At 40.9% G+C, this 25,244-nt stretch overlaps 1 long non-coding RNA gene across 5 annotated transcripts in view; it reads left to right on the top strand.

The window, feature by feature from the left end:
• Nucleotides 1-3,828: 3,828 nt before the first annotated feature.
• The window catches only part of LOC149123736 (uncharacterized), a 56,997-nt gene continuing 35,581 nt past the window's right edge, over nucleotides 3,829-25,244 (top strand). The window contains exons 1-3 of one of the 5 annotated variants that reach the window (XR_016214051.1): nucleotides 3,829-5,664; nucleotides 8,619-8,673; nucleotides 21,857-22,648. This is a non-coding gene — a long non-coding RNA (uncharacterized LOC149123736). Of the gene's footprint in view, nucleotides 5,665-8,618; nucleotides 8,674-21,856; nucleotides 22,649-25,244 lie in introns of those variants that run through there. The other 4 variants (XR_016214049.1, XR_016214050.1, XR_016214048.1 and 1 more) reach the window with 4 other exon arrangements.

Below are 25,244 nucleotides of genomic sequence, written 5' to 3'. Positions count from 1 at the left end.
AGAAACATCTTTTAATTCCAATTTTCTGTGAAATTTTTGAATTACCTTTTGTACTTATAAACAAGTGGGCATGGAGGGTGGGTAAGAGTGTGGGCAGGAGGGAGGGTAGCATGAGAAGTATCACTATGCTCCTAAATTTGTGTATATTAAATACATGAAATTTGTCCACCATATATAAATAAAAAGCATTTTAAAATAAGTGGGCACAGCCAGATTTGACTCTGGCTATAATTTGCTGACCTTGTTTTAATTGATTAGAATATGACAAAATTTTCACCTTTATTCATCTTTATAAACTCTAACATATTTTTTTGTTTCAAAGGACTCTTTCCTCAAAGCATTCTGAAGGAGAAAAGGACCAAAGTGTAATATCTTTTTCTTTCATAGACACTTAATTGTTTTTAAAAGAGTTTAAAAGTTAATTATGACATATGCAGCCATACTGGGAAAAGTTTATGAAAAAAACTTGAAACTTTGACATCAATGCACCAGCATTTTTTCATGAACTTTTTGAAGGCCCTACATACATAGAGTTAAAAATTTTTTTCCACCAGTATAAATAATTTTAACTGTTTTCCACTTCCACTTCTTGAAGTACACTTGTATGTGTGACACACCATGTTTTCTGACATTGTCTAATGCCACTGTTTAAATGAGAGAGCTCTGAGTGTACAAGAGAACACAAAGCTCCTCACAAAATATTCATTCAGAAAGGGGACAAGTTCTGTTCTACTCCATGGGCCTTGTCTAATGGAAAAATAGATAGGAAATTCAGAAGCTGAGTGGTCATCATTCATTCAACAAATAGGTTACCTACTTCATGCACAGCATTGGTGTAGATGCTGGAGACAGCTTGCATTCTAGATTTGTGATTGGGGTTGTAAACACAAAGGAATAAAACTATACCAGATCAATGTTTAAAGGGGCAGGAAGAAAAATAAAGCAGGATGAAGAGATAGGGAATGATTAGAGGAAAGTATTTTAGATTGGTCAGAAGGTTGGTTAGATGGCACTGAAAAATGATAAGGTGAACCTTGGGACTACCTGGCAGGAGACAGTAATAAGCTTAACACATTTCTTTCAAGGAAGGCTTCTTTGTTTTTAATATCCCAAAATGCAACAAAACAAGATTGTGTTTTATCTAACAGTTTGCTAGTTAACTGTGGTTCAAGTAGGAAGGCTCACTGCCAACAACTAACACACAAAAATGGGCCATCATGAACACTTCTGGTGAAACGGAGAGTATTTACCTTCCTTCCCAGCTACACAATTACCTGCTGCACTTTTACCTGGAAGTTGAGTTCCTGCAGACTAAGAATATGCAGGAGAGGAGTGGGCATTTGGCTCAGCAGTTAAGATGCCACTGGGGTCTGGGGGTTGGGGGTGTGACACTGTGGCTTAACAGGTAAATACGCTGCCTGCAGTACCAGCATCCCATGTGGGCACTGGTTCTAGTTCCGGCTGCTCTGCTTCAGATCCAGCTCCTTGCTGACGTTCCTAGGAAAGTAGCGGAAGATAACCTGGGTCCTTGGGCCCAGGCACCCACGTGGGAGCCCTGGAGGAGGCTCCTAGCACTTTGCTTTGGACCAGCTCAGGCCCAGCCATTGTGGCTGTTTGAGGAGTAGAGCATCAGATGGACTCTCTCTCTCTCTCTCTCTCTCTGCCTCTGCCTTTCTGTAACTGTGCCTCTCAAATAAATAAATAAATAAATAAATCATATATATATATATATAAAGATGCCACTGGGATGCCCTCTTTCCACACCAGAGTGCCTGGGGTCGAGTTTCAGCTTTGCTTTCTATTCCAGTTTCCACCTAAGGTATATACCCTAGGTCCTAGGAAAAATGGGAATAATTGTGGCTAGTGAAGTGTATGAAAGGTTGGAACAAAAATTCTGTGTGTGTGTGTGTGTGTGTGCTTTTTCCCACTGAGCTGGAGCCTATTTTTCATTTCCTCAAATCTGGAAAGGTCTTGTGATCTGCCTTCCAACAGAAATATAGTGTGAATTCCAAGACTGGACCTCAAGCAACTTTGCAAGTTTCTCATTCAAGGAAACCTGAGCTGTCATATGAAGAAACTTGGGCCAGGCTGCTGGGAAATGAGAGACACATGGCCATTCTGATATCCAATCCCACCCCTGCCCCTCAATTGCACCAGTTAACAGCAAGTCAACCCTGTGCAGTAGAGCTCATCTGCAGTTGAATGTAGACAGGTAAGTGATCTCAAGAAGGGTAGAAAAATCATTCAGCTGAACCTTGCCTTAATTGCCACTAAGTCCTGAACTGAATCAATGCCCATTTTAAGCCAGTAATTTTGGGGGTAGTATTTTGTGCAGCAAAAGCTAATACTAGCATCACACATTGATTATGTTCAAGGTTAAGTATAAAACATTAAGAATATCAAGATAAAACATAGAAAGTCTAGAGAACCCACTACATAAGTGTAACTTGGGGATAAATTTTTTTAAACTTTTTAATAAATACAGATTTTGAAAGTGTAACCTTTGGATTATAGTGGTTTTCCCCCCGCTTAACCACCCTGCCACCTGTAAACCGTCCCATCTCCTACTCCCTCTCCCATCCCATTCTTCAAAAAGATTTTTGGGATAAATTTGAACAAATGTCTACATCACAGTAATTTTCTGTTGGCCTTATTATGCCAGATAACTCCTCAAATAAAGTATGATTTTACTAAAATAGAAGTTAATATGATAGCCCACTATTTCTGTCCTTAAACTCTGAAGTTCAGACATTGGGACATGATTGTCAATGAGCTCAAAATAAGTAGTGACCTATATTTGAATGAACCATAGAATTTGGCTAGAATTTCACTTTATATTCTTCAATTCTTGTATTTGGTCACCAAAACCACTTTCTGCACTGTGACCATCAGGCCCAATTTCATTATACCTCCTATCTCTTTTTATGGCAGTCACCATGAAAAACCCAGTCATCCATCTGGCCTTGATCTCATTCCCATACAGCTTTTTACAAGCCTATCTCTCCAAATCTTAGAATTCCTCCAGCTGTCATCAACAGTCTGAATGACAAAGTTTGCTTTCTGTGATGTAAAACTATGTACTAACAAATTTTCACCTGCTCTTTTTTAGAAGAAAAAAAGCAAATAAAACCAAGCAAGTTAGTTTCAGGAATTTAGTAAAAAGTCAAGAACAAAAAAGTCTTTCTGGAGTTATGTCCTACTATCCATATACCTTTAGCCTCATTCCTTTTTTTTTTTTTTTTTTTTTTTTGACAGGCAGAGTGGACAGTGAGAGAGAGAGACAGACAGAAAGGTCTTCCTTTGCCATTGGTTCACCCTCCAATGGCCGCCATGGCCGGTGCGCTGCGGCCGGCGCACCGCGCTGATCCAATGGCAGGAGCCAGGTACTTATCCTGGTCTCCCTTGGGGTGCAGGGCCCAAGCACTTGGGCCATCCTCCACTGTACTCCCTGGCCACCGCAGAGAGCTGGCCTGGAAGAGGGGCAACCGGGACAGAATCCGGCACCCCGACCGGGACTAGAACCCGGAGTGCCGGCGCTGCAAGGCGGAGGATTAGCCTAGTGAGCCGCGGCGCCAGCCAGCCTCATTCCTTTACACAGCACTAAAAAATGACTATTCATTATTATGAGCCTTTGTAAAATTGTCAGTCATTTGAGAAAACCATTGGTATTTAATTGTTCCTAATAGTTTTTATTTGATACCTGTTTCAAAAATGAGTAAGTGAATGGTTAGTTCCCTTAACAAGAACAATCATTAGAATTTCCATTTCCTTCAATTTAGTTAATTTTAATTTCAATAAGGTTGCTTCTTGATCAGACATTTCCTTTTAAATCTAATAAAAAGAGGGGCAGGTGATGTGGCTTAGTGGGTTAAGTGTTTGCCTGAGGTGCAGGCATTCCTTGTGGATGCTGGTTCCAGTCTCAGCTGCTCCACTTCCAATCTAGCTCCATGCTAATGTGCTTGAGAGAGCAGAGAACTGCCTAAGTGCTTGGGCCCCTGCAGCCACAGGGGAGACTGAGATGAGGATCCTGGCTTCTTGCTTCAGCCTGGCCCAGCACTGGCCATTGTAGCAATTTGGGGAATGAGCCAGAGGATGGAAGATCTCTATTTCTCTCTCCAGAATTCTGCCTTTCAAAATAAATCTTAAAAAAAAATCTAAAAGAGATCTGGGTTTGGCATTTTAAAAGAAATTTTAGGAGTCGGCCTTGTGGTATAATGGGTTGAACTGCTGCCTGCAACGCCAGCATCCCATATAGAGGCCAGTTTAAGTCCCGGCTGCTCCAGTTCTGACCCAGCTCTCTGCTAATGTGCCTGGGAAGATAGCAGGGGATGGCCCAAGTGCTTGGGCCCCTGAACTCACATGGGAGACCCAGATGAAGCTCCTGGCTCCTGGCTTTGGCCTGGCCCAGCCCTAACCATTGTGGCCATTTGAGGAGTGAACCAGCTAATGGTAGATCTATTTCCCCTCCTCCACAAACGCTGCCTTTCAAATAAATAAAATAAACATTTTTTAAAAGAAATTTTAACATGAACTTAGCCTGCAACACCATAATTCCACACCTAGATATCTACCCAATGGAAATGAATACTCAAGGATTGTACACATTCTAAATATGATTCGTAATAGACAAAAAAAAAGGGGGGGAATCCAATGTCCATCAGCTGGTGAATGGCTAAAAATAATGTGACCTGTCCATGCAATGGGATACTCAGCAAAATGTAGGGAACAAATCAGTAACTTTGCAACAATATGAATAAACCTCAAAAGTAAGACACACAAATCACATATTCCAAGTTTCTATTTCCAAACGGTAAATCTTTCATGAGAGAAGGCAGCTTAGAAGTCGCCAAGGATTGACAATGAAAATGGGAAGTGACTGAATAGGGGAGCTAAGGGAATTTTATGACATGATGGAAATGTTCGGAAAACGATTTTGATAATGGCTGCACAGATAATGGCTGAACTCTTTACAACTAGCATGCGTGGAATTGTGCGCTTAGAATGCATACGTTTTATGGTCTTTAAATTATATCTCAGGAAAGCTGATTGTAAAAAAAGAGACTCGCAGCCGCTCATAGCTAAAAACAAAAAAACTGCTTGCTTTCTGTCTAGCAGGAGCCTGGTGGGTAAGGCAGGCAATTAGGAAGGCCCCGCCTCCACCAGGACCCCGCCATGGCCGGAAGAGGAAGAGGCCATTTCCCCCGCGGCTTCGTCCCTGTTGCACATTCTTTCTTACCCTCCTGTGTAGTCCAGGTGGCGGCGTGACAACCTGGGTTGACTCTTCCTCCTCAGGCTATGATGTTCCGATAACTCCTCTGCCCAGACACCGTGGTTTGCGGCTTCCGGGTTTTCTGGCCTTGCCTGACTGCGAGGGTAAGGATCAGGCTAGCTAGGCACAAGGAGCGGAGCTCCTCAAGCGGTGGAAACTCCTTCGGTCCAGGTCACAGAGCGTTCGTCGCCGCTAGACACGGAATCCTGAGCAGCTAGCCTGAGCCCGTGCCCTATACCGAGCCCTAATTGCTGATAAGATTATCTTTAAGAAGAAAGTACTGTGGCTTATTTAAACCTCTAAGTAGTTTGAGATGTGAAAAGTGTTGTGATTGGAAAAATATAGCATGAGGCAGAAATCCAACAGGCAGCCCTTCAAGAAAAGGGTGGAGAAAGGTAAGATACCAACGAAATAACTGAGATAAAAACTGAAGAAAAAGAGGAATTTAAAGGAATTTCTGATGGAAAGACTAAGGACAATGTCAACACTTAAAGGGATTCCTGGGTTTTGGTTGACTGTTTTTGAAGAACGTTCGTTTGGTTCTGGTTAAGAAAAACTTACTCCAAAATATTTGCAAGATGTTGAACTAAAGTTCTGAAATCCTAGCAAGCTCCTAATTTACATGTTCGAGTTTCGCTTTGGGCCCAATTAATACTTTTTAAAAGATTTTATTTATTTATTTATTTGAGAGGTAGAGTTGCAGACAGAGGGAAAGACAGAGTGAAAGGTCTTCCATCTGCTGCTTCACTCCCTAAATGTCTGCATTGGCTGGAGCTGAGCTAATCCGGAGCCAGGAGCTTCTTCTGGGACTTGCACATGGGTGTAGAGGCCCAAGCACTTGGGCCATCCTCCCCTCCACTGCCTTCCCAGACAATAAGCAGAGAGCTGGATCCACAGGGGAGCAGCTGGGACACGAACTGGAGCCTGTATAGGATGTCGGTGCCACAGACGGAGGCTTAGCTTCAGATACCACAGCGCCAGCCCCCGCAGTTAATATTTTTTTAAAAAAACAGTACTGACAAAGACATATAAACTGAAGTCTTAACCAGAATCTAAATCAAAACTTTGCCTTTCTCAGGGATTTTAAGTTCAGGGCTGCATAGGATATCAGGTGGATTGGAACAAAGGAAAGAGTAGCACTGTGAAAACTATTCAGAAGAAATGCAGTGTAAATGGAAAAATTGGAAGTGACTGAAGTAATTATAGTGATTCAGTCTTTAATGTTTTTGGACTTCCTGTAGTATCTTTTTTTTTTTTAAGATTTTATTTATTTATTTGATGGGTAGAGTTAGAGAGAGAGAGAGAGAGAGAAAGGTCTTCCTTCTGTTGGTTCACTCTCCAAATGGCTGCAACAGCTGGAGCTGCACTGATCTGAAGCCAGGAGATTCCTCCTGGTCTCCCATGCGGGGTGCAGGAGCCCAAGTACCTGGGCCATCCTCCACTGCTATCCCAGGCCACAGCAGAGAGCCGGACGGGAAGAGGAGCAGCCTGGACTAGAACTGGCACCCACATGAGATGCCGGCGCCGCAGGCGGAGGATTAACCTAGTGAGCCGTGGCGCCAACACTTCCTGGGGTTTCTTTCTTTTTCTTTTTTTTTTTTTTTTGACAGGCAGAGTGGACAGTGAGAGAGAGAGACACAGAGAAAGGTCTTCCTTTTTCCGTTGGTGCACCCCCCAATGGCCGCTGCAGCCGGTGCGCTGCGGCTGGCGCACCGTGCTGATCTGAAGGCAGGAGCCAGGTGCTTCCTCCTGGTCTCCCATGGGGTGCAGGGCCCAAGGACTTGGGCCATCCTCCGCTGCACTCCCGGGCCACAGCAGAGAGCCAGACTGGAAGAGAAGCAACTGGGACAGAACCCGGAGTAGCGGCACCGCAGGCGGAGGATTAACCTAGTGAGCCGTGGCGCCGGCCCTGGGGTTTCTAATAAGGATATCTGGGTGAAAAAGTAAAAGCTGTCCTTGCTAATAACTTTAAAATAAGTCAGATGATGTCATCACCAATTCAATATTTTATCTTATAATAATTCTACTAATGTGAACTATTTTTTTAAAAGATTTATTTATTTATTTGAAATTCAGAGTTAAACAAAGATAGAAGAAGAGGCAGGGAGAAAGAGAGAGGTCTTCCATCCACTGGTTCACTCTCTAATTGGCCGCAGTGGTCGGAGCTGTGCTGATCTGAAGCCAGGAGCCAGGAGCTACTTCTGGGTGCAGGGGGCCAAGGACTTGGACCATCTGCTGCTTTCCCAGGCCATAGCAGGGAGCTGGATCAGAAGTGGAGCAGCCGGGACTGGAACCAGCACCCATATGGGATGCTGGCACCGCAGGTGGCAGCTTTACCTGCTATGCCACAGCACCAGCCCAATATTTTATCTTAAAGAGGTTTCTGAAGAGAAATCTAACAAATATTACAGGCCAGTTGATAGGAGAAATTTGTAAAATTCTTAAAGAATATGAAGAATATCTGGCTAGAAAAGCATAAACTGCAAGCTGGGATGTGCAAGCTTGGTTATAATAATTTAAAGCCAACACCTATTTGAGTCCTATGTATATTTTCATGTGGATATAGTTTTCATAATTTGTCCCCCAAAAGTTATAAGTAGTAGTTCTGCATAGCCTTTCATAGTGTTACTTTCTGCCTGATATAGAGAACAAAGTAGATTCCATAAAGCAGATTAATTTCTACTTATTTAGTTTGTGTGAAGTCCTTTTTGACAAATACTTCTTGGACCTTCACTGTGAAACCATTTAATTCATTAACAGATGTGTACTTATATGTATATATTGTTTTGGCTCAGTTGAAGGTGTTTTTCTGCTTGATCTAGAAGTATCTTTATTCTCCTAAAGCAGTGCAGTGACTTACTACACTGTGGGGTAATTTGCTTTTATAACTTGTTAAATCAGTTATTATCCCATATTTAAGACTTTTCTCTGAAGTGACAGTTAATAACTTTTCATTATTATGGTTTTGTAATATAACAGTAATTTATAATTAAATTGTCATTTTGAGATATTTACCACTGTAGAATTAATATAATGTTCTTAAATGTTTGCCTAATGTTATGTAAGGTATCTAAGCACATTTCCTTTATAGGGTTGCCCGTCTAATATTTTATTGAAATGTTCATTTTGTATTTAGTGCCATCTAGCAAGCTTTCTTCATATTCTTTTATTGTCTTAAAATGTCAAAAATAAATGGAAGGGAAGAAATATTTTTGTGAGTAAAATATTTTAAAGTAGTTAAGTAGACAACTTTTCACTTGTCAGAATAAGGAAAAATAACATGGATAGTTAAAATCTGAGACCTTTTTTTGCTGCTATTATTTCCACATTTTCCTTTGCTTTCTTTTAGGGCCTCTTCCTCAGCAGAAGCCCCCCAAATAGTAGAAGAATAAAACAGAAAAACAGTAAGTAATCAGGTCATACAACCAAATAACTAGCTATCTGTACAGAATCTTATACTCAAATGTTTCTAACAACATTATGCAAAAAAGTGAAAATAACTTAAATGTTCACCACCTAAGGAAAGGATAAACACTTCTGTTACATAACACAATGAAAATGATTTGTTAGTAAAAGGTATGAAATTTTGATACATGCTATTACATGAATGAACATTGAAAACATACTGAGAGCCACAAAAATTATATATTCTGTATCAATTATGTAAAATGTCTGGATTAACCACTCACAGAAAGTAGATTAGTGGTTGCCAAAGGATACTGCTCAGAGAGGAAGAGTGTAGAGTGAATGATAGTATGTATAGAAATTTTTTGCATGGTGAAAGTATCCTAAAATTCAGTAGATGTAGTTGGCTACACAAGTGTGTATCATGGCATATCAGTTATATTTCAATGAAACTGTTGTGAAAATAAACGTCACTTAAGGAGAAAGTATTAGAAAAGTTAACAGAGAGGGCACAAGACTGAAATGTCAGAAACGTCTATGCTTACATGGAGAAGAAAGGAAAGGCAAACACATGAGATTGCCTTGGAATAACCAAAGAAGTAGAAGAAATATGTGGGGATTGTGTAGTGACACAAACTATTTATAAGTGTTTCCTGCATTAAATAGTTGTCAACAGGAATGCTAGTGAAACTCTAATAAGCTGAGTAACAGCAGATGATCATTATTTCTATCTCCCACTAGACTTATGTTCCTTGGAACACAGAGATATAAGAATATCAATTTATGTAGAATAGAGTAGAGATACAGCAAGCTGGGATAATTTGTTGAGTGAATGATAGGACTCTACCTAAAAGACTGGAGACAGTAATTACAGACAGTTCTTATCTGAAGGAGCAGATAGGTGAGGGAACAGGTAATAGAGGATATTGGATAAAGGGAAGTTTTTTATTTTTATTTATTTTTTGAGCGGAAGATATTAGAACCATCGATGGTGGTGATGATTCAGGAAACCATGCAATGGGAACTGTAAATAAATCAGTGAAATCCTCAAATGCTGAAAAGGTGCATGTCATCTCAGAGACAAGTGAATAAATTTACTTTAGATGAGAAGAAAATGATTCTTCTGTTCTAATAAGAGGATCATTGGGGGAGGTTCCAAACCCTCCTGGGATGTACAGTTTGCTTAGGGAAAGAAGAGATACATTTTTTATCTTTGCATGTAAGAGAGTCTGAAAGCTGCCTTTAGTGGCCAAAAATCCTGTCTTCCTTTGTAGCCGTTTTAAATTTTCCTTCAACACTTCCACAGTTCAAATGTTCAGAGTAACCAACTTTCTTTAATATTTCAACCCATCAGATAACAACTCTGCTCAGGGGCCCGCCAATCCCATTTATTACCATGCCCTCACTGAGCTTAGCAATAAAATCTGAGGACTTTATTTTGAACATCTCCCCACCCCTGCTTACTGTAGTCGAAAGGGGATGTGGATGTATTCACACTTATTACTCTTGTTCCTACTTTTAATATCCTGAATTTACTCCAGGCTTCAAAAGAATAGGTTCATATTATGCTTTATGGGGGATTTTATGATAGAGGTCCACCTTCTTTTCCTTCTGCTTTCTCATTATTTTCCTAATTGTCACTTCTGCATATTTTTACTTAGTTGTGAATATTTATGGTGATTAAAAAGGAGTGTTACCACTGAAATATATCATTTTACTAAAACATTTCCATAGATTAGATAGAACTTTTCTTCACTTTATCAGTGGGATTTTAAATTTTAAAAAATTTTAAGAGACCAGAATTGTGAGAGAAAGAGTTATTTGAATCCCCGATTTGTATGTGCCTGAAATGTCTTCCTGGTCTTTTCAATTATGCGAGGCATTAAATTGCTCCTTTTTTGCTTAAGTTAATTTGTATTGGTTTTCTATCCTTTATCTGAAAGACTCTTGACTAATATAATTAACCATGTATAATAGGGGAATTGAAATCAGATCAGGAAAAAAGCCTGAAAAGAAATCCCAGGGATAGTGGGTAATATTCTCCCAATTATTAGACATAATTCCTAGTTATTTTCATTTACTGAGCATTTTTCAGTTGCAAAGCACCCTAACTTAATTAGTTGAAAGAAGAACATAAGAAAACAATGAAGTGACAGAGCAAGTCAGAACATGACTAGTCTAACGTATCAACTTGAGAGACTTTGTGCACAGAAGTGGGAAATATCAACTGGAAAATCTGGGGAAGATCTCTTAGAGAAGGTGAAAGCCCACTGGAATATTGAAATTCCAAGTAACTGAAATGGAGATTTTATGGGAAAAAACAATTTGTTTATCCAGGAATTTCTAGTATTTGTAACTGTTGTGCTCATAGGAGAGTTTCAGAACTTTAGAAGTGATTTTAAGCATTTTATTTTTGCTCAGAATTTGTATGGTTTTATTCTTTTTTGTTCTTAAATAATTTTTCTTTTTGGCGCTACTTGTAGTGGATAAAATTTGATACTATGTAATTGTCCAATAGCTGATTAATTTATTAAATGAATTAACATAGGTTACCAAACATAATCCCGTTTTCATTGAAATAATACATGTGCATCAAAACCAGTTTGAAAAGAGATAGGCATAGCTATGTTATCAGCAGGTGACTGAGTGGGGCAGTGCCATGAATATTTATATTATTTTTTCTGTTTACATTTCCTGAAATTTTAGTAATAAGCATGTATAACTTTTGCAGTAAGGAACTAGTAGTAAGAAACTTAAGAATTAAAAAACACAACAGGGGTAGGCATTTGGCACAGCACAGCAGTGAAGACACCTGCATCCTATTTCAGAGTACTGGTTCAAGTCCCAGCTCCACTTCTGATCCAGCTTCCTGCTAAAGTACTGCCTTGGAGGCAGCATGTTATGGTTCAGATACTTGGGTCCCTGCTACTCATTGTGGGGTCGCAGATTGAATGCTGGCTCCTGTCCTCAGCCTGGCCCACCTCTGGCTGTTGTGATTTGGGTGAATGAACTAGTACATGGAAGACTTCTGCCCATTTCTTTTTCTCTCTCTTTCTGTATGTGTGTGTCTCTCTGCCTTTCAAATAAAAAATGAAAATAAGTAAAAAATAAATCCAACTTTGAAACTTAAAAACAACCACAACAGTGTAAGAAAACACAGCACAACCAAAAAAGCAAGTAGGAAAGGCTGGGTTAACAGAGGCTAATGGGACATCTAGCCTTGAAATTGTTATATCTTAATGTTAGCCGTCACAAAGCACACCGGACACCGGAGTAAGGGAAAGGGTTTATTGGGGAACACCCTACAGACCGGAGTGAAGGGGCAGCGAAGGAAAAAGAGAGAAAGAGAATATAAGAGAGAAACAGAGAGGAGAGGAACTAACAAGGAGAGAAGAGAGAGCAGAGAAGAGGAGAGCAGAGCCAAGAGACCAGAGGAGGAGACTAGAGAGAGGAACCGAGAGAGAGAGCAGGAGAGAAGGGCCAAGAGAGCACGTGTGCAGGAACAGGCCCTTTTGAAACTTTGCCTGAGGGCGGGCAGGGAAGCAGGAGCAGCCAATCCTATTAGGATGGGGGTGGAGCCTGGCTCAGGTAGCTGGGCCATGTGGCCACCTGGCTACAACTGCGCCAGTTTCCTAACAGAAATAACAATGACTCATGCAGAAACCTGGGACTAGGGAGAAGATGTCTTGTATCCGTTTTGAAGCAAGAACAGTCGATGAGAAGGACATGTCTGGTTGTTGCTGCTTTGGGTCATCAGTATTTTACGCAGCAAGAGAGTTTCACTTTGAAAGAAAACTTAAAGTGAGGAAATACTGACAAAAGGCACTTGCTTAGACTAAGTGAAATTATTGGAAAGCCAGATTTTTAAAAATTTTGGCTATTTCAAAAAGTCTATTTCAGCATCCATGAAGGAGTTGAACTTACTTGTGGTGGTGGAGGGTTAATCTGCTTTGGCCAGGGAACGTATGATGACTTTTTCAGGAAAAGATCATAAGCTGAGATGGACATTATCTCTTCAGTGAAGACTGCTGCCTTTGTCACTTTGTTTTTTGACTTTGAGAAAATTAAAAAAAAAAAAACTAAAATGTGCAGTGACAAGTTGCAACAAATCATACAGAAGGAGAGAGTGAAAAACAAAAGTAACACTCAAATGGGAGGAGGGGCTTCCAAGAATTCATTAAGAATATAGATAACAATTTCCTCCAACTCTGGGAGCTTGAAAAATCAGTTGAATTGCTGGAGAGGAAGTATTTCTCTTTGAATATGACTGATGAAAGGTATCAAAAAGCAAGAGTTAGCTGTGGTTTGTGAATCTAAATAAGCTGTTTAATGTTGCTGAATAGAAAAATCTAGATATATATTTGAACTTGCTTCTTAGTAGGCTTAAATAGAGAAATAAGACAAGGAATGGTAACTTTCTGTGAGCTGAATCAGAACAAGGTAGTGGCGATTTGGAAGACTTGAAACCTATATGATTTTTTTAATAAAAAAAAGAACTGAAAGGTTAAAATATTGGATCTGCCTTTAAATTAATTTCCTTTGGAACTGGAGACCTTGTTCAGATATATCTATGGATTATCAACTAATGACAAAGTCTCATAAAGGACTTATTTTGGGGTTGCTTCTCTAATCATGGGTTAGGAAGAACACAGGAAGAAAACAGAATTTGAGATTCAGAAATCTTAAGTGGAAAGTCTATGATACAATAATACAAAGTGGGAAAATAAAATATTTTGGAGCAATTCGTGTTGCAGTCAGAAATAAGCCCTGATACATTAGAAAGTTTTCAAAAGCAAGAAACTCTCTTGTGGGAGGCCAGAACCCCTTTCCCTCTAGCTGCTGCCCCACTCTTCATTTTTCATGACACATTCTTAAGTCCAGGGGTTTCCATTGTACCCAGCTTTGGGAGACTGGGTGTGTCCCCTCTAGTGCCCTCCTCCGGAATTGTTACCTGAGGCATTGTTTTCAATGCCTACTTACCAGGAACTCTGGTAAGTAGGCCCCACTTAGAATAGTCAAGCCACAAAGTTCTCAACTGGCTGCCTGCCTATTGACTCTGGCTCCTGAAAGAGGTTTTAGCCACCCTGCCAAAACCTCCACTCTGCGGAAAAGAAGGCTTTAATTTAAATGTGCGCTGTCATTCTCTGAGTAGTCATCTAGCTGTAGGTGGATGTTAAGGCCCAGGGATCAGGGATTCCCATTTCTATTCCATGGTGAGATAAAAAGATGATTTGTTTCCCTTGCAGTCTTCCAAGGCACCATACTGAGGCATTGCTGGAATATGAGTTCCTTTCTGAATCTCTGCCCATCACACCTTGAAAGACAAAATTCTGGGCCGTGGCTTTCACCTCCCTTCTCAACATAGTGCATAATTCAGAACTCCCATGTGGTTGTTTTTCACCTGAAACTGTGCTGTGGGACCATCAGGCCAACAGATGCCATTATGACAGTAAAAGAATTGTACCCATTCTTGCCAACTAGAACCTCAAATTCATTACTTCCATATGCACCATCCAGCCACCATCCCACATAATGCTACCTAGAGAAATTCTTTAATTTAGCTAAAATAATTGTTAGGTATTACTGAATTCATCCTCTAAACTCAATTTTGTGAACTCCCTACACGTCTTTTTTAAAATTTACTTGAATGGCAGAGAGAAAGAGGGAAAGAAGAGTGAGAGAAAGAGAGAGATTTATTTACTGGCTCAATCCCAAATGCCTGAAACAGCCAGAACTGGGCCAAGCTGAAGCCAGGATCTGGGAATTCAATCTGGGTTTCATTTGGGTGGCTGGAACCCAAACTTATTGAGCCATTGCCAGTGCCTCCCAGGGTGCACATTAGCAGGAAGCTGGAATCAGAAGCAGAGCTGGAACTTGAACTTTAGACACTCCAGTATGGGATATAGGCATCCAAAGTAGCATCTAAACCACTACACCAAAATGCCCAGCCCTAGATACACTTTTGTACAAATAATATAATTATTTTTATAATTATAATTATTTTTACTTATATTATTTATTTATATAATTTATATATTTTATTTATATTATTTATTTATATGATTTATATTTATTTTATAATTATAATTAATGTTCGTGCATTGCCACAAGCTGACCTGGGTGGCATGGTGTCATGTATGTGTCCCACATTCAGCTATACATTCACCTCCCTCCCTTGATTTGTGGATCACCTTAAGTAGACAAGGAGTGTAGTTAATTAAACATTTTCTTTTTTAAAGTCTGGTCCTGGATAGAGGGCTATAATCATGAGCAAAAATAGGAACAATGTGAGTCATGTATTTCTTTGATACTTGCTAATGTGTTCATAACCTTGAAATATTACAAGATTTCTACCATTATAGATCATCAAATCTGGTATTGGTGGCTATAGCAGTTTCTGAAAGATGAACAAATTGTACAACCAATTAAAGAAGGAACAACCAAGGCCGGCACCGCGGCTCACTAGGCTAATCCTCTGCCTTGCGACGCCAGCACACTGGTTTCTAGTCCCGGTTGGGGCGCCGGATTCTGTCCCGGTTGCCCCTCTTCCAGTCCAGCTCTCTGCTGTGGTCAGGGAGTGCAGTGGAGGATGGCCCAGGTGCTTGGGCCCTGCACCCCATGGGAGACCAGGATAAGCACCTGGCTCCTGGCTTCGGATCAGTGCGGTGCGCCGGCTGCAGTGCGCCGGCCGCGGTGGCCATTGGAGGGTGAACCAACGGCAAAGGAAGACCTTTCTCTCTGTCTCTCTCTCTCTCTCACTGTCCACTCTGCCTGTAAAAAAAAAAAAAAAAAAAAAAAAAGAAGAAGAAGGAACAACCAAATTCTGGAGTATAACCACAAGGCAGTTAGGAGAAAGGGACATTAAGTAGGGGCCTGGAGGAAGCAGTGATGCCCCTATAGTAGGGCTGGAACTTGACAGAGCCTTAAAGAAACAGTGCATGTCAGTGAGAAAGTGTTTTACTGTGGTCTTGGTTTTATTACAATAATAATAATGAATGGAAAATGAACCTGACAAAACTGGTTACAAGCGTTCCCACCCCATAAACCCTCATTACCCTCATTATTCCAATTTTGATTTTGTGCTGGATTTACCTTTGCTTGGGCATCCTCCCAAAGACTACCTGCCTATTCTCAGGAGTTTATATTTCTTTGTGATTCATTGAAAAATAAAATAGTCCATTAACAATTTACACCAAGACATTCTAAGAGTCCATCTGTCTAAGAGCTACTCCATTTCAAAAAGGGCTTTAAGATGACTTCAAAATAATAGTATACGTAAACCAAAAAGACAAAGGGAAGAAGAAAGGAGGGAAGGAGATGAATATTCAGGGCAAGCAAAATGTGTTAAGTTAGAAAGTGGAAGGTAGATCAAGAAACCAGAAAAAATATGGGTGATTCTGGAATTTCACCAATCCCCACACAACTGGATATTGATGTAAGAAAGGCAGGGAAAGGAAATTTGTTTTTATTTCTTCAAATGTGGACCTCAGGGGAGCTAGATGTACAAGCTGAAAAATGAGATTGCAGGAGTGTGTGAGTGGCATTAAAAATGTAAGTGGCATTCACACTACTTGCAGGAAATTAGACTTACTGAGAGCTTTTTGGCATTCTGTGGTTGGTGATACTCCTCCGTGCTTTATATGCCTGGACTTGGAGCCAGTGATAGGAAGTTGTCTCCATCATCTAAGATGGTGTCTGGAGTGGCTTTGTTTCCCCACTGACTGGAACTCTGGGCCTTCTGTCTATAGTTTTTTCCACTTTACAAATGAGAGAGTAGAATGAGTGACCCAGAACTTTCCTTGTTCATTGAATCAGTAAGAACAGACTCTATTAACTTTTATTTTTTTGAGATAATAAATGCTTAACACTTTTTAATACCAAAAAAAGAAAGAAAAATAAATTGCTTTTGTATAATCAATAATGGTACAATGAGATAACTAGAATTAGTAGGAGGTATGAAACACTCCTATATTAAATTTGTTGCAAGGAATTGACTTATAACTGTGGGGCCTCGTGAGGCAAGTTCAAAATCTGTAGGGTAAGATCATTCAGAAGGGCAGGCTGGAACTCTTTGAGTTCAAGTTGATTTTGCAGTCCACAGTTGGATTTCTTTTGGGAACCTCAGTTCTGCTCTTACAAATTTGCAACTGATTGAATCAGTACCATTCAATTATCCAGAAAAATAATTCCTTACTCAGGGCTGGCGCTGTGGCATAGTGGGTAACGCGGCCACTGATGGCACCAGAATCCTATATGGACACCAGTTCTAGTCCTGGTTACTCCACTTCAGATCCAGCTCCCTGCTAATGTGCCTGGGAAAGCAGTGGAGATGACCCAAGTCCTTGTGCCCCTGCACCCACGTGGGAGACCCAGAAGAAGCTCCTGGCTTCTGGCTTTGGACTGATCCAGCCCTGGCTGTTGCAGCCATTTGGGGAGTGAACCAGCAGATGGAGGATCTCTCTCTGTGTCTTCCTCTCTCTCTCTGTAACTATACCTTTCAAATAAATAAATAGTTCTTGTGGCGCCGGCACTCCGGGTTCTAGTCCCGGTTGGGGAGCCGCATTCTGTCCCGGTTGCTCCTCTTCCAGTCCAGCTCTCTGCTGTGGCTCGGAAAGGCAGTGGAGGATGGCCCAAGTCCTTGGGCCCTGCACCCACATGGGAGACCAGGAGGAAGTACCTGGTTCCTGGCTTCAGATCAGCGCAGCGCGCCAGCCATAGCAGCCATTTGGGGGGTGAACCAGTGGAAGGAAGACCTTTGTCTCTGTCTCTCTCACTGTCTAACTCTGCCTATCAATATACTTAAATCCAATTAATGCCAACATTGATCACAACTATAAAATACTTTCATAACAACACTGAAAATATGTTAGATTAACAGAAGACTAGACCCTTGACAAGCTCACATAAAACCATCATGATACTCCTAACAGTGTACCTGTTTCACATTTATCTTTTATAAAAATATATTTATTTATTTATTTGAGAGGTAGAGTTACAGAGAGGGAGGGAGGGAGATAGGGGGAGAGAGAGAGAGAAAGAAAAAGGTCTTCTATCTGTTTGTTCACTCCCCAAATGTCTGCAATGGCTGGAGCTGGGCTGATCTAAAGCCAGGGGCCAGGAGCTTCTTCAAGGTCTCCCACGTGGGTGCAGGGGTCCAAGCACTTGAGCCATCTTCTACTGCTTTCCCAGGCCATAGTAGAGAGCCGGATCAGAAGTAGAGCAGCCGGGACACACACCACTTCCCATACGGGATCCTGGCACTGCCGGCAGAAGCTTAGCCTATTATGCCACAACACAGGCTCCTGAGATTTATTTTTGAGGCATAATTTCCCTGGTATGGAGAGTGGCTCCTGTCTCTCCTTGTCTTAATCAGATTCTCAGTGGTAGTCAAGAGTGCTGGCTGATCTCTCTTTTCTCACCTGTTGTTTTCTCTTGGCTTTATTGACATTGCAAGCTCCTGGTTTTTCTCCCACCTCTCCCTTAGCTACAGCTCAGTCTCTTCCTTCTCCGGCTGGCCTTCTCTTCCTTTCCCATACTCTGTCTTTACATAACTTCACCCCTTGCTCTGCTTTTGAATACCATCTATATGATGGTCAATTCCCCAGAGCTGTCTCTGTGTCACAGTTCCACTTGGAACTCCACACTCTTAACAAACTGCTTCTGTTTCTCATTATCTCCCCCAGAGATCTCAGCACATCCTCCGAGGCTACTGCTTTTCCTTCTTTCCCATGGTACCACCATCCATCATTTCTCATACCACAAATCATAATCCTTGATTTGATTCTCTCCTCTCCCTCATTATATATAAAACAGTCCACAGTCCTGAAAGTATCCCTCAGTCTTGACTGTTTCCACGCTATAATTGCTGCTGCTCTAGCAAAATGATGTCACCCCTTGCCAGAATAATCACGTCACTCTCTAACCAGTCTCCCTTTTTTTTCCTTGCTCCTTCCTCTAAACCATTCTTCAGAGAGCACTTTTAGTGGTTTTAGAAGATGTAAATCAGATCACATCACTGTGCTTAAAATTATTCCATGCTTTTCCAGATACTTAAAGAAAAGTACTTCTTGCCATTCCCAATCACGGTCTCTGCATCCTGGCCCTGATGATCTCTCCAAGCTCATTTTTACCTCCCCCACTTTGTCCCTAGACACAGCGGCGCCATTTCCATCTATATTCCAAACTCTTTTCCTTCTCTGCCGTTTTTACATGGCATTCCCTCTGCCTGGATTACTGGTCCTGGTTTTTTGCATAGCTGTGTGCTCATCCTTTGAGGCTCAGGTTCAATGTCACCCCTCAGAGATAGTTCTCCTGACAAACCTATAGTGACAGGTCTCCTTTATTATTCTTTATCTCAGCACTCCCTTGTCTTTTGTTTTCTTATAGCAACTTGTCAAATTAGTACTTAGATGTGTATCTGTTAGTTTTACGTGTTTATTGTCTATTTTGTTGTGCTCTCTATCACATTCAGTTGTCTTGCAGTGCTACTATAGTAAATTAGAAATTCAACTCTGAAAATAGAGGATAAACATGTATCAGTAATTAAGAAGTGCATATGGAATGGTATTAACATAATTTCAAGGAATTATAGTTCTCAGTCAGTGCTTAGTTGATTTAATCCCTTTCTTTAAGTGGTGTTTACATTCTGTAACTTTCTTTTCAGTGAGTGTTTTTGCAGAAAAATTGAATCCAGTTTTTATTCTTTAGTTTTAAAAATGAAGTTGACCTGCATGTTTTACATGAACTTGTGGGTGCTAAGGTATCTGGTTCCTGCTCTATAGACCAAAAAAAAAAAAAAAGGAAAATCATGGAATCAGAGAATCATAGTCCCAGCTTTGCAGCTTCTTGCTTTTGTGATTTGGGGCTTGTCAGCTCATCCTCTGAGTGACAGCTATTGAACGAGCAACTCTCATGGGGTGTAATCTTGGAATCAACTTCATTGGCCTGTCTCAACCCTGTGTACTTTCTCTATGGGGGAATTCTCAGTATGTCTTTGGATAACAGTTTGACAAATCTCTTGGGTTTTCATGTTTCAATAATAAAATGTCCTGTAATCCCTTTAAATCACAGAGCAGTTTCAGTCTAATATGGAGTCCCAGGAAGCATCCAAAGTTTCCAGCTTCACTGTATGTTATAGTTGCTGTCTTTCCTTTGCCCAGGTGGGTGTGATACAGGCAGGGACCCTCTAGCCAGGGAAGACAAAGGTGGGAGAGATCATCTTCCATCTTCTCTCCATACCTCTCCCATCCTATTTTACTAAGGTAGGATTTTGATCCTTCAAAGATACCGAGGGTAGGGAAGGAGAGGTAAGGGCCTGGGGACTTTGTTGCTTGAATGGGACAGTTTTGTGATACTTATGTCAGGTGGGCTTTAAGGCAGTGTCTTTCTCTTGTGGATAGTTGGGCAGTTTTTCAGAGGCTTCTCTTAGAGACTATGCCACCAATGATTCCTTCCAGCTGGCTGCCTTCTTGGCAGTTGTCTTCACAATCATTCTCTTGGATTATTACCCTTCCTGGCATTTTTCTTACATGAGATTTAACATGGCTGTAGACCAACTCTCTGTATCCATGTGGCCCTTACCTGGTCCATGAGCAACTTATATGTATTCTTTGCCCCCCAAAGTCATGATTCTCTACTCTCTCTACTAAGCTGTGCATAAACCTTCTTTTGTTCTGACTTTTCTAGACTGGAGTCAGATACCAGTTCACCAAACATTCTCCTTACCAAAGGGGACTCCTAGAGTTTTGAGTTATGGCCTCTTTCCTTTAATATTTAGTTACAGCGCTGGACTATAGGAGAAGATAAGCTATAGCAGAAGCTGGGCCAGAGGAGATGCTAGCACACAGGAGAAACTGAGGAACTGGGTTCGGAATCTATTCTTTTTTTCTGTCTTGAGTAAATATCTTTAAACTAATTTTTTTTCTCTGTAGACCATATTTGTCTAAGCAGGCCACTCTAGAGACCCTTTAGACTTGTAAATAAGGATAATAGTAGTTCCTACCTCATAGGGTTGTGTGAGGTAATGCACATATAGCCCTTATGATAGATCTTGGCAAATGGTAATTGCCATGTAAATAACAGCTCTCAGATGCTGCTTCAGGATTGTCCTTCTAGTTCTCTGGACTTTGGGCCAAGAGGTGGTAGGAGCAGTGAGAAAAGAAAGAGGATTACTCTTGAATAAGAGGCTTGGGACCAGGAATAGAAGAATTAAGTATTTTAGGTTTATTAACTTTCTCAAAAATACCTAGTGAAACAGTACTATCGAAACTTTTTGAGCTAGACATCATGAGGAGAACAGTATAGGGCAGTGAAATATTAAACATATACATTTGGCCAAATTGGGACAAACATTAATAGAACCTACCATCTTGTTAAATACATTGAATAATCCTTTCTTCAAGAAACAGTAAATTTTAAAATCTCTGTCATGCCTCAGAGTGTCTAAATGATTTGGCTCAGAGTTAAAGGGACTCTGAAACTCAATAGGAATTAAGGTGTCAACTCATTAGCCCATGGGTATAAATTTCTACCTATCAGTAGATGGGTTATAGTGTATTTTAGGCCTTGAGTTGTAATCTGTGTTCTAATGCTACCCAAAGGAGCAAAGTATGCCTACTCAGCTCAGGTAATGCCTGGCCCTGTGTGCTCACTGAATGTTGAATCTTCATTGGCCTGTGATGCCAATCTGCCTAGGTGAAATCATTGGTTCTCCCCAAATCTTATCATTTTTAGGGGTTCTGTGTAATCCAGATTTTATAAAATTAGAACATTCTTTACAGCAAGAAAATGCTCCCCTTTACCCCACGGGAACTTGAACTAATAAGTACTGAAATTGGTATTCACTTTCCTTAATTGTTTCTTCCACTTGTTTACTTGCCTAGGTCCTTATTAGCTTCTGCTGACTCCCTGTCTGCCAGTTTCAGGAGCCTTGCTCACCAGCTCAGCTTTTACATGCTCTTTCATATCCTCCTGGCTTTGTCTCCTCTCTTCCGATAGCTGCGTGTAAAATGTGGGATGTTCTGCACGTTTTAATTTAGCCACATTGATTCCATTGATGTCTTGTCAGATACCCTGGAGCCTGAGGCCTCATCAGCCACACAAGACAGATCAGAGATGGGCCCTCTGATCTTTTGACCCTGATTATTCTTTCTTTTTATTGTGATTTTTCTCTTGCTATTGTAGAATGATGTGGAGAAGGACAGCCTGAGGGAGAGAGAGAGAAGGGAACAAGGAGGAGAGAGTAGAAGGTCAGTGCTCACGGACACATAAGAACAAAGGAACTGCAAATTGGGACCTCTCTCTACAGCCACCTTCCCTTCGGAAATTAGATGCTGAAGCATCAATCATCTCCCAGCTCAGGGACTCCCAGCTCAGGGCTGGTTTGTACCAAGTCAGAGCCTCCTAGCCAATCACTTGTAGTGCCTTTTCTAGGAATACTTTTGCTGTCATCCTGCCTTCGTTAGGTGGAAATGACCCACTGCTCCACTGCCATTGGGGCCTTCACACCTCAATTATTTATTAAGGAAATGAAAAAGAATGCTTGATGAAGCATTCAAGTTGCTATGGGTTGCAACTGGTGGGGTGGGCCCTTGCCAATCAAATGTTGGACCAGGTTTATTTTGTTGTTGTTGTCATCTTGTTTGGATAGTTTTTTACTGATTTTTTTAACAAATTCAAAAAAGATATGTGCCCTATTTGCAATTCCAGGGCATTTTTGGAAATTTTGATTATCTATTGATTTTTGAAATCCATGTCTTGACATTTAAAGATTCCTATAATATTTGGGTCAGTTTTTGTGTTAAAGATGGATTGAGTTTAAAGAGTACATGATTAATATGCAATTTATAACCATCTATGGAGCTGAAAACAAAATTGTGTGTGTGTTTGTGTGTGTGTGTGTGTTGAAGATAAGACATATTCTCTGTATTTGCATCCTGTATTTGGAATTTGGAGTTTTCAGTGAAAGTTGGTGCCTTTATCTGACCTGTCAACATTATAGATGATACTGTATACTTATAAAGATATTTGCATATCTTTTTATCAGATGGATGTTCTTCATTGATTTAGTACTGCACTTCTATTTGGAAAATAAATTAATATTTAAAATGAAGATGAAAACTCAGGATTGGACTCACTGCAGTTTCTAAGGAATCCTTTTGCACTTGGGATTTATGACCTTTTAAGGTCAATGCTAGATTTAGTCAAATTGGTGAAATAGAGGACTTCCTACTACTTTGTCTGTTGTTACCACCTACTTGCATGCCTAATGTAAATACAAATCTTCAAAGGTTTATTCTGGGTTTTACTGGACACTGATTAGTATTTAAATGCAACCTTCCTTCCATTGTATTTTAAATAGGCATTCTTGAAGACCTAAAGAATCTTTTTTTTTTTTTTTTTTTTTTTTTACAGGCAGAGTGGACAGTGAGAGTGAGAGACAGAGAGAAAGGTCTTCCTTTTGCCGTTGGTTCACCCTCCAATGGCCGCCGCGGCCGGCGCGCTGCGGCCAGCGCACCGCGCTGATCCGATGGCAGGAGCCAGGAGCCAGGTGCTTTTCCTGGTCTCCCATGGGGTGCAGGGCCCAAGCACTTGGGCCATCCTCCACTGCACTCCCGGGCCACAGCAGAGGGCTGGCCTGGAAGAGGGGCAACCGGGACAGAATCCGGCGCCCCGACCGGGACTAGAACCCGGTGTGCCGGCGCTGCTAGGTGGAGGATTAGCCTAGTGAGCCGCGGCGCCGGCCCAAGACCTAAAGAATCTAAGATTAAAAAGAGTAGAGGTGTTTAAGCCTATGTCTTTAAGTTCTACAATGAAAGCAAACCTGATTAACAAAGTGCTTTTGTCTGTATTACTGCTTTCTGATTTTTATTCTAAATCACAAGTCTATTTAATAGGAAGGACAAATTATACATGTTACAGATGATAAAACTGATATTCAGATAAGGAAAGAATTTAAAGCCACTGTGGGTTTGAGCCCCAAGATATGAGGGTCCACTTCATCTCACTTGAAGTACTCCACCATCCTCCATGGTATTACAGTGCCTCTTTTCACAAATGATGTAGACAGTAGAATATAACAGAGAGACTTCTGGCTACAAACATCTTGCTGTTGAAGATGGCCTTTTGTCCAACTTCTTCAAAAATAACACAGTAGTGCAAAACCTGCTTGGAGTCAGACAGGATTCAGTTCTTAATCCAGGTTTGTCTCTTGTTAGCCCTGTGATCTTCCCAAGGTATTTAACATCTCTGATCCCTAGATTCAACACTTGTAAAATGGAAAAGTCTTCAAGAATTGTGAGAATTTGAAATGGTGCATATAATGTTCCAGGTTTGCAGTGGATAACCAAGACCTGGTATCTCTGATTATTAATTCCTCATGCTTTTTCCATTTGGGGGACAAAGCTCAAATAAGAGGGTAGTTTGTCTATACATACAAGTATTAACACCCAGTTTGTCTTGGGGTTAATGAAAATAAGCTAGTCTAGTTCAAATAAGCAGTTTCTTTTCTGACATCAAATAGATAGCAGATTCAGTGAAGTTTGGGATTTCTAAGCAGCTTTTCATGTGGAGGTAAAGCTCCATAAGTTCTCACACTTGGTTGCCTAATAGGCCCATCTGGAGGTTCATTGGAAGGACTAGAAAGCAAATTTGAAGCAATAATATCAAGAACTGTGACGGATCTGAGAGTTTTACCCTACTTACAAGCTAACAAATTGGTCTGCCACAGTTTCCTGGGCATTGAAAGAAGACGAAAGCACCCTGAGTTAGAGAAAAAGAGCTTTATTGCTGATGCCACAGCAAGTAGCATGAGTTCATGTTCATGTCAATTCCCCTTGGCCCTCCAGTTCTGAGGCAGTATAGAGTAGCCCAGGTAGGTGGTGCACAAATAGTGATTTGTGTCACAGCTGAAAAGCCCTGAACTTAGGAAACCTTAATATTTTATAATGGGCTGCAAGCAGACTTGCCTAGTCTTTGTTGCAGGGGGCATCATTATTTTTATCATAGTGGGCAGTAAACAAACCTGCCCTTGACTCTGAAGGGAGATGTGTTCTAAGGTGTTAGCTCTCTATATATCCTTAAGAAGATAATCGGAAACAAAAGGTATCATTGCCTCTTCTTTCAAGATATATAGAAACGAGAAAGATGGATAGAGAACTATATTTTGCAAATGGCTTACACATTATTTGTTGATGTAATAATAATTTCCATGAACCTATTGTATGTTACTCTTTTTTTTAATAAAGATTTATTTGTTTATTTGCAAGACAGGATTTCAGAGAGGCAAAGGCAGAGAGAGAGAGAGAGAGAGAGGGAGAGAGAGAGGTCTTCCCTCTGCTGGTTCACTCCTCAAATGGTCGCAATGGCTGGAGCTGGGCCGGAGCAGAGCCAGTGTAAAGCCAGGAGCCAGGAGCTTCTTCTGGGTCTCCCACACGGGTGCAGGGGCCCAAGGACTTGGGCCACCTTATACTGCTTTCCCAAGCCACAGCAGAGAGCTGGATCGGAAGTGGAGCATCTGGGTTTTGAACTGGAGCCCGTATGGGATGCTGGCACTGTAGGCAGTGGCTTTACC

Source organism: Oryctolagus cuniculus, chromosome 10, assembly GCF_051225735.1.
Source record: "Oryctolagus cuniculus isolate XC-2025 breed Fujian yellow rabbit chromosome 10, ASM5122573v1, whole genome shotgun sequence".
NCBI classification, from domain to species: Eukaryota; Metazoa; Chordata; class Mammalia; order Lagomorpha; family Leporidae; genus Oryctolagus; species Oryctolagus cuniculus.
Note: the sequence above shows the minus strand (reverse complement) of the source record. Positions and strands in the feature narration are given on the sequence as shown.